The sequence below is a fragment of the Chiloscyllium plagiosum genome, chromosome 17 (genome assembly GCF_004010195.1).
Source record: "Chiloscyllium plagiosum isolate BGI_BamShark_2017 chromosome 17, ASM401019v2, whole genome shotgun sequence".
In the NCBI taxonomy this organism is placed as follows: domain Eukaryota; kingdom Metazoa; phylum Chordata; class Chondrichthyes; order Orectolobiformes; family Hemiscylliidae; genus Chiloscyllium; species Chiloscyllium plagiosum.
Window position 1 is genome coordinate 69,952,271 of NC_057726.1, and position 9,569 is coordinate 69,961,839.

A 9,569-nucleotide genomic window follows, 5' to 3' on the forward strand; every position below is an offset into this window, starting at 1 on the left:
TTCCATAAAGTCATGGCTGATCAGCCGCAGTAAATAACTTCATTTAATGCCAGTTCCTCACAGCCCTCAACACTTAGTCTCTCATAACAACTCCCCTCAAGATTTTAATTTCTGGCTGTCAATGTCAACACAATTATTTCAAATAAGCAAGGTAGGTTTATAACTTGTCTGATTCCTCCCATATCTCTGAATTCACAAAAATCTGGAGGCTTGCCTGTACACTTTGATTAAGTATATCTTTGGATATCATTACATTGACAATTTTTTGTATTTTAGGACAAGTTATTTGATTCTTGATTCCTTTTTGAAGTTAACTATGGCTAATCTCCATTGCGACGCTTTAATTCCATTGTAGCCATGATATTTAATAGGTCATTAGGGAACTAAGCTACATGGGATTCTGGTGCACATTCATTCCGATTTGCTAATGGTGTCTGACCATTGTCGGTTCTTTCAAGGCTCCACAATCCCTGTTACAATTTTGATTAACAATCTTTGACAATACACCAGACCAGTTTGCCGCTGATAGCATTTCTGTTATTTCTGAGAAGTCTATAAAAAAAATCCATGTGGCTTATTTCCGATATAAATTGTTTTGAAAAAATGGGGAACTGATCATTTTAAGTTCCCGTGTTCATTGTTGGTCTCCTTCACAAATCTTCTGAGATCTAAGAGAAGATCATTCAATCCCAGGTTTATGCCTTGGGTTTTGTTCCCCATTGTTGTTTGGTGACCCTCTGATGATACTCTCCAGCTTCTTCATTATTGTTCAGTTTTTAGAGCTGAGTTAAGCTTCAATGAGTAGCCTTAGTTTTGTGGTCACTTTTGCAATATTTTTAACTGTTGGTGACTAAAATAATAAAACCACCAGCTCCGTGTGTTTTCAAGCTGCTGAATATATAAAGATATGTGTATAATTTTCTGACTGCATTTCACTCTCCTGTGTTCTCCTCAGTTGGCTGCATCCTTTGAAGAACTGAAGATTACTTCCGAAGATGATCATTGCATACCTATTATATGAGAGATGATATCGACCTGCAGTTAACATAGTAATTACCGAGCAATGAGATATCAAGGCATACAATGCTTTGCACTAAATGTTGGGAAATTTTACGAGAAAATTTCAGTGAATGCTTTGGACTAGTACAGACTCATTGGGCTGAATGGTAATTTTCCTCTGCTGGAGAATTCTAACTTTTTGACTCTGAATCTGCCCGTCTATTGGCATGGAACGTAGTTTGGTGATATCGGTAAGCCACCTCTGATGCTGTGGGTTGATTCATTTCCACTAAAACCCGCGAAGGAATTAGTCTAATCTACTGATGCATGTAAGAAAGGATGCCCAAGCAGAGCACGTGCATTATCCTTCCTCTCACGTTTGCTGCATATGCACTCTGTGAACCAAACTGCCCATCGAAATAAAATCACAGAGTCAAATAAATATGATCGATATGAATGAACTTGAAAAGGTCAGAACCGGAGAGGAGTCATGCCTGATACCAAACTATTTGTTGCATGTTATCGGATCTCAAATCTGCTGCTACTCTAGGCTCTGAAAGATGATTGAGACCTGTAACAAGGTGAAGGAGAGATTAAAGTGAATAATTATTGGTAGCCAGCGTGAGGAAGGACAGCTTTGGGGGTGATGTACTTCAGTGGGCAAGTAAAGGGAGGGAGTTTTCGGGAAATAGCTGAGGGGAAACAATGGATTTGAGGGATTTGAGGGGACAGAGCTTTGAAACTGTTGAGGTGATTGATGATAAGATGTTGGATATAGGCAGGGTGCTTGGGAGAGAGGGCAGTAGTGTTAATGGGAATCGAGTTACAGTACTGGGGGATGAGAGTGATGATAATAGTAACAGGGGACAGAGGGGGTGGTGTTGGAGATAGAGGGTGAGGATGACTCGGGGTAGAGGGCTCAGAATGAAGCTGGGTGAAATGAGCTCAGATGGGGTAAGGAACAATGGTAATAAGGCAATAGGGCAGTTTGGAGGTTGCAATGAAATTGAGAGGCAGACAGAGATGGAGGCGTGAAGCTATTGATCATGGAAAAGCGGGATCAGGATTGAAGAAGAGGAGGATGGTGTTGAGAAGAGGGAAGTGGTGATGGGAAAGGGGGATTGCTTTAGGAGAGACTGACAGTGAAGGGGAGTGGGAGGCAGTGATAGGGAAAGACAGAGGAGGGAGGTAATAAGAGATGGATTGGTGATGAGGAGAGCAGGAAGGAGATGGGGAGATGCTAATGGGGGAGGCAGATGCAGCCAGCATCAATAATGCAAATCTCAGCTTATTTGATACATTACCAAAGTGGCAATAACTTTTGATTATATCAGGGGAAAAGGCACATCACAGCAAACAAAGATGAGAAATTGGAGCAACCATCTACCGCAATCACTTACCGTCTCTTAGGCGCACCTCAATCCATCTCTGTTTCTCTTCCTCTCCCTTGCCAACTCCTTCCATCCATCCTTCACCTCTGTCATCCTTGTGCTCACTATCACACTTCCACACCCCATCACTCTGCCCAATTTGCTTTGTAACTGTCCCCCGAAGTCCCCTCTACCCTTATCCCTGACCCCTTTGTTTTGGAGAGGGTATTGAACAGATAGCGATAATTTTGGGATAGTGGGACTGTGTTTAGAAGAGAGCAATATTGATGGGAGAATGGGATGCTATGCAGGGAGTTGGGGAAGGGTGGCGGATAGTGATGAGGGGACACCGACAGTAATAGGGGTGTGGTGTCATTGATTGGGAGTGTGAGTGGTAGTGATGGGAAAAGGGAGGTGGTGGTGGGTAGAGGAAGAAGGGGATCAGATCATGACAGCAGTGTTGAGCCAAAGGAGTGGTGATGGGGAGTGTGAGATAGTGATGGGAAGAGAAGGCCAGTGATGGGGAGTGGTAGGTGTTGCAATCAATTGTGGAGCTACTTCAGTGGTGCAGCTCTCAAACTTATTTCAATACATTATAAATGTGGCAATTACCTCTGAATGCACCCCACCCTGTGGACTGGCTGTCCATAGTTGACAGAGAGTTGGTTCACTGAGGTTTTGTCCAATCATTGTCATGAGTCATACAACACAGAGGAGGCCATTTAGCCATTAAGGTTGCATTGATATGAGTAGAGTAGGTTTTTCCCTGATTATATGTTTTTGAAATAAATCTCTTGATCAAACTTAAAATATAACCCATAATTATTAATTTAACCTGGAGCAGTGTTTTGTAGAGGAATAAGACGGTGCTATTTTCTGGGTCTAGAGATTTTGAAGGAGCAAAAATGGCCTTTTGTAGAGTGATACGCACTTCTTGTCAGATGTGAAAGTTTAAGGAGCGTTTACGGATTGCTGTGGTTTATATCTGCAATAGATGCTGTTGGTTGCGAATTTTAGGTGATCAACTGGATCGGTTGGAGAGACTGTGAGAAGCAATGCGGAATTTACAACAGTAACAGTATGTGATGGATGGCATTTAGATACAGATACAGTCACAGAGATGGGTTAACTTCAGGAAACAGAGGTAGGCTGTTACTGCAGCTACTGTGGCTCTGTCCATTTCAAAGAAGTATGCATTTTTGGACAATGTAGGGAGTGATTGATTCACAGGGAACATAGCGCGAACAGCCAAATTTCTGGTATTGAGACAGGCTCCAATGCAACGAGGGGTACACCAGCTTCCAAAAGATCAATTGTGTTAGGGGATTCTGTAGTGCGAGGTACAGACAGACGTTTCTGTGGCCAGCAGTGAAAAATCAGAATGGTGTGTTGCTTCCCTGGTGCCAGGATCAAGGATGTCTCAGAGAGGGTGCAGAATGTTCTCAAGGGGGAGAGGGGCCCGCAAGAAGTCATTGTCCACATTGGAACCAACGACATAGGAAAGGAAAAGGTTGAGATTCTGAAGGGAGATTGCAGACAGTTTGGCAGGAACTTTAAAAAGGAGGTCCTCGAGAGTAGTAATCTCTGGATTATTAGGAGCTAGTGAGGGTAGGAATAGGAGGATAGAGCAGATAAATGCATGGCTGAGGAGCTGGTGTATGGGAGAAGGATTCACATTTTTGGATCATTGGAATCTCTTTTGGGGTAGAAGTGACCTGGACAAGAAGTACGGATTGACCTAAATTGGAAGGGGACTAACATACAGGCAGGAAGATTTGCTAGAACTGCTTGGGAGGATTTAAACAAGTAAGGTAGGAGGCGGGGGTGGGGGGTTGACCCAGGGAGTTAGTGAGGAAAGAAATCAATCTGAGACTGATACAGTTCAGAATAGAAGTGAATCAAACAGTCAGGGCAGGCAGGGACAAGGTCGGATTAATGAATTAAACTTCATTTGTTTCAATGCAAGGCGCCGACAGGGAAGGCAGATGAACTCAGGGCATGGTTAGGAACATGGGACTGGGATATCATAGCAATTACAGAAACATGGCTCAGGGATGGGCAGGACTGGCAGCTTAATGTTCCAGGATACAAATGCTACAGCAAGGCTAAAAATTGAGACAAGAGAGGAGGGGGAGTGGAGTTTTTGATAAGGGATAGCATTACAGCTGTGCTGAGGGAGGATATTCCTGGAAATACAGTCAGGGAAGTTATTTGGTGGAACTGAGAAATAAGAAAGTGCTGATCACCTTACTAGGATTGCATTATAGACGCCCGAATTGTCAGAGAGAAATTGAGAAGCAAATTCATAAGGAGTTCTCTGCTATCTGTAAGAATAATAGGGTGGTTATGGTCAAGGATTTTAACTTTCCAAACATGCACTGGTATTGCTATAGTGTTAAGGGTTTAGCTGGAGAGAAATTTGTTAAGTGTGTACAAGAAAATTTTCTGATTCAGTATGTGAATGTACCTACTAGAGAAGGTGCAAAATTTGAACTACTCTTGGGAAATAAGGCAGGACAGGTGACTGAGGTGTCAGTGGGGGACCACTTTGGGGCCAGAGACCATAATTCTATTCGTTTTAAAATAGTGATGGAAAAGGATAAACCAGATCTAAAAGTAGAAGTTCTAAATTGGAGAAAGGCCAATTTTGACGATATAAGGCAAGAACTTTCAAAAGCTGATTGGGGGCAGATGTTTGCACGTAAAGAGACAGCTGAAAAATGGGAAGCCTTCAGAAATGAAATAATGAGAATCTAGAGATTCCTGTTAGAGTGAAAAGAAAGGCTGGTCGGTATAGAGAATGCTGGATGACTAAAGAAATTGAAGGTTTGGTTAAGAAAAAGAAGAAAGCATATGTCGGACATAGACAGGATAGATGGAGTGAATCCTCAGAAGAGTATAAATATAGTAGGAATATATTTAAGAGGGAAATCAGGAGGGCAAAAGATAGCTTTGGCAAACAGAATTAAGGAGAATCCAAAGGGTGTTTACAAATACATTAAGGACAAAAGGGTAACTAGCAAGAAAATAGGGCCTCTCAAAGATCAGCAAGGCAGCCTTTGAGTGGAGCTGCAGAAAATGGGGGAGATACTGAACGAGTATTTTGCATCAGTATTTACTGTGGAAAAGGATATGGAAGATATAGAATGTAGGGAAATAGATGGTGACATTTTGAAAAATGTCCATTTTACAGAGGAGAACGTGCTGGATGTCTTGAAATGCATAAAGGTGGGTAAATCCCCAGGAATTGACCAGGTGTATCCGAGAACTCTGTGAGAAGCTAGGGACGTGATTGCTGGGCCACTTGCAGAGATATTTGTATCATTGATTGTCACAGGTGAGGTGCCGGAAGATTGGAGGTTGGCTAACGTGGTGTCACTGTTTAAGAAGGGTGGTAATGACAAGCCAGGGAACTATAGACAGTGAGCCTGAAGTCAGTGGTGGGCAAGTTGTTGGAGAGAATCCTGAGGTTCAGGATGTACAAGTATTTGGAAAGGAAAGGACTAATTCAGGATAGTCAACATGGCTTTGTGCATGGGACATCATGTCTCACAAACTTGATTGAGTTTTTTGAAGGTGTAACAAAGAGGATTGATGAGGGCAGAGCAGCAGACGTAATCTATATGGACTTCAGTAAGGCGTTCGACAAGGTTCCACATGGGACACTGGTTAGCAAGGTTAGATCTCATGGAATACAGGGAGAATTAGCCATTTGGATATACAACTGGCTCAAAGGTAAAAGACAGAGGGTGGTGGTGGAGGGTTGCATTTCAGACTAGAGGCCTGTGACCAGTGGAGTGCCACAAGGATCGGTGCTGGGTCCACTACTTTTTGTCATTAATATAAATGATTTGGATGTGAGCATAAGAGGTACAGTTAGTAAGTTTGCAGATGACACCAAAATTGGAGGTGTCGTGGACAGTGAAGAAGGTTACCTCAGATTACAACAGGATCATGTTCAGATGGGTCAATGGTTTCAGAAGTGGCAGATAGAGTTTAATTCAGATAAATGCGATGTGCTTCATTTTGGGAAAGCAGGACTTACATACTTTTTAAAAAATAGCTATTTTATTGAAAATTTAACTTGTTTTTACAAACTTACAAAATAATACACACAAATATAAACATTAATATACAATTAAATATTAAATAAATAGTAACCAAATCCTAACAGACAAAAAGAAGAGATAAAAAAGGAGAAAACAAAACTCAACTAACTACTAATCTAACCTATAACCAACCAGAACATATAATAAAATATCTTTAAAAACTCAAGAAAAAAAGGATAACATAGTAATTAAATAGTGAAGTACATGCTCAGAACGAATTAAAATCAAGTCATAATAAAACCCGTATTCATGCGGGATTCCTCCCCCAAGGACCCCCCGACCAGCCAGAACCGCTGCCACAACTAGATGAAAACCCCTGACAAAATGGCCGAAATATCTGTATCTATATAATTCAGGAAGAGCTGCCACAATTTATAGAATAATTCAATATTTTGGTGCACCGTATTTGTATGGAAGTCAAGGGGAATACATTCCATGACCAACTTATAACAATTCGAAAGTCCCGGAAGGCCCTCTGCTAACCAGTTTACTCAGATATTTTTCTTTGCACAAAAGGAGAGAACGGAAAATAATTTCCTCCCGTGCACATCCAGAGAAGGCAAGCTCGAAAAGCCCAGGAGAAAAGATACTGGATCTACTCTAATTTCCGCTCCCAATTTTTCTGTCAAAGCATTTGCTACTCTGACCCAGTATTTGCAGTTCTTATGACATGTCAATAGGCAATGTGTGAGAGTGCCCACCTCTATTTTAAATTTGGGACACATTGGAGATGCTCCTGCCCTACATTTTGCCGATCGTTCCGTTGCTATATGAGTCCTATGGAGTATCTTTAACTGAATGGCTTGGGTTCTATTTCAGATGGAGATTTTTCTGGCATTTTCCAAGATGTCGTCCCACATTTCTGTAGATATTTCCAACCCCAATTCCTGATCCCATGTTCTAAGTAAACATTCCATGTCTGCCGAAACTTCATCATGTTGTAAATGATAGAGAGTGCTGACCGAGGGTAAACCCAATGGCCATAACACTCTTTGTTCTCTATCTGATTTATAAAGGCTATCTAATAACGTAGTCTTCTTCTGTATGTAATCTCGAATTTGTAAGTATCGAAAGAGCTCTCCATTAGGTAGTCCAAATTTCTGGTGCAGCTTTTCAAAAGACATCATGACCTTCTCATCAAACAGATTCTATAAACAGGACATATCCCTGGACCTCCAGGATTCAAACGTGGTATCTGTGAGCCCCAGTTGAAAATCCCATGCCCATAGGAGTATAAGGGGAAGCTTTATGAAAATTACCCTCGTTTTGCTGCATTATCTTCCAGGCTTTGATTGTGTTTAATACTGTAGGGTTTTTACAATGATCCATAATGATCTTCATCTTATCTAAAAATAAGAGGTTAATAAGAGGATACTTTGCTTGAGAAGCCTCGATATCCAGCCAGATTGATTGCGGTTCAGACGAGACCCAATCGGCTATGTAGCTTAATAGAGAACTCAGCTGATACTTCCTAAAGTCTGGAAAATACAGCCTCCCCTGCTTGTAGAAGCTGTAGCTTGTTTAACTTAATGAGGGGCCGTCTATGATTCCAGAGAAAAGAACCAAGCCAACCATATAATTTGTGCAATGCCGGTCTCGGCAACATCACCGGGAGCATTCTCATAGGGTATAACAAACGGAGCAAGACATTCATTTTAAATAGAGCTATTCTACCTAGTCAAGAAATTGGAAGATCCCTCAATGTTGAACGTCCTGCCTTACCCTTTCAAGTAGATGCACAAAATTGACCTTGTGCAGCTGACCAAATACTGGGACGATAAAAATACCTAAATATAAAAAACCCTCCAGAGACCACCGAAAGGGAAAGTGAGATCCGTCCAATCAGTGGGACATACGAGCGAGACCATGGCCTCCGATTTTAAGAAATTAATTTAGTAACCTGAGAATGCACTAAATAAATTAATAACTTGGATCAGGCGAGGCACGGACATCAAAAGATTACTAAGAGAAAGGAGAACATCATCTGCATAAAGGGTAATTTTATGTTGAACCATGCTAACTCTCAGGGGTTAGAATCAGCCATCAGCCTTTCCATCAGCCCGTGTAGCTTCTGCTAGTGGCTCAATTAGCCACTGAGGACATCCCTGATGGCAGGCCCTACCCTCACTGACGTTATCCGAGCCTAAACCATTGGTGATTACGGCTGCTTTGGGGTCATTATACAATGTTGTGACCCATTTAGCAAATACGTTTCCAACGCCAAACCTTTCCTTTGTATAGAACAGGTATGACCATTCAACCCTGTCAAATGCCTTCTCTGCATCCAACGAGAATACTATTCTTTCCTGATGACAGACTTGAATCACATTCAAAACCCTTCTAATATTATTAGATGATGTCTGGCACTTGATAAACCCCGTCTGGTCCTCTTTTATGATATATGGCAATACCCTCTCCAGCCTCAATGCTAATGTTTTCGAAAGGATTTTAAAATCTACATTTAGCAAAGATATTGTTCTACATGATTCGCAATCTTCTGGGTCCTTTCCTTTTTCGAGAATGAGAGAAATATTCGCTTCTCTCAACGAAGGCAGGATGCAGCCCCGGCCATTAGAGTAGTTGTACATGTCCATATGTAGACCAGCTAATACTCCTGTAAACTCTTTGTAGAATTCAACCTGAAATCCATCTGGACCAGGTGCCTTACTGCTCTGAAGCTGCCTGATTGTCTCAAGTACTTCCTGGGTTGTTAGTGGAGCATTCAGGACTGGTACCTGTACCGGGGTTAAGTCCGGAAAGGCCAGGCTTTTGTTACGAATTTACGAATTTACTATCCTTCATTAAGAAAGAATCCATACACCAATGTCGGGGAGGCTGTCTCATTTTTCCTAGTCTTTATTTCTATATACACTGCAGCGTGATCAGAAATCATTATATTACCTATTGTGCAGGATAGAATGGAATTCAAAAAGGTCGAGGGAGCAAAAAACATATCAATTCCAGTGTGACACTTCTGTTTAGAATAAAAAGAAAAATCTCTGCCTTGCAGGTGGAGGCACCTGCACACATCTACTAATCCTAGCTCTTTATTCAAATCCGCCAATTTCCTGGATCTGGGGGATATACCCGC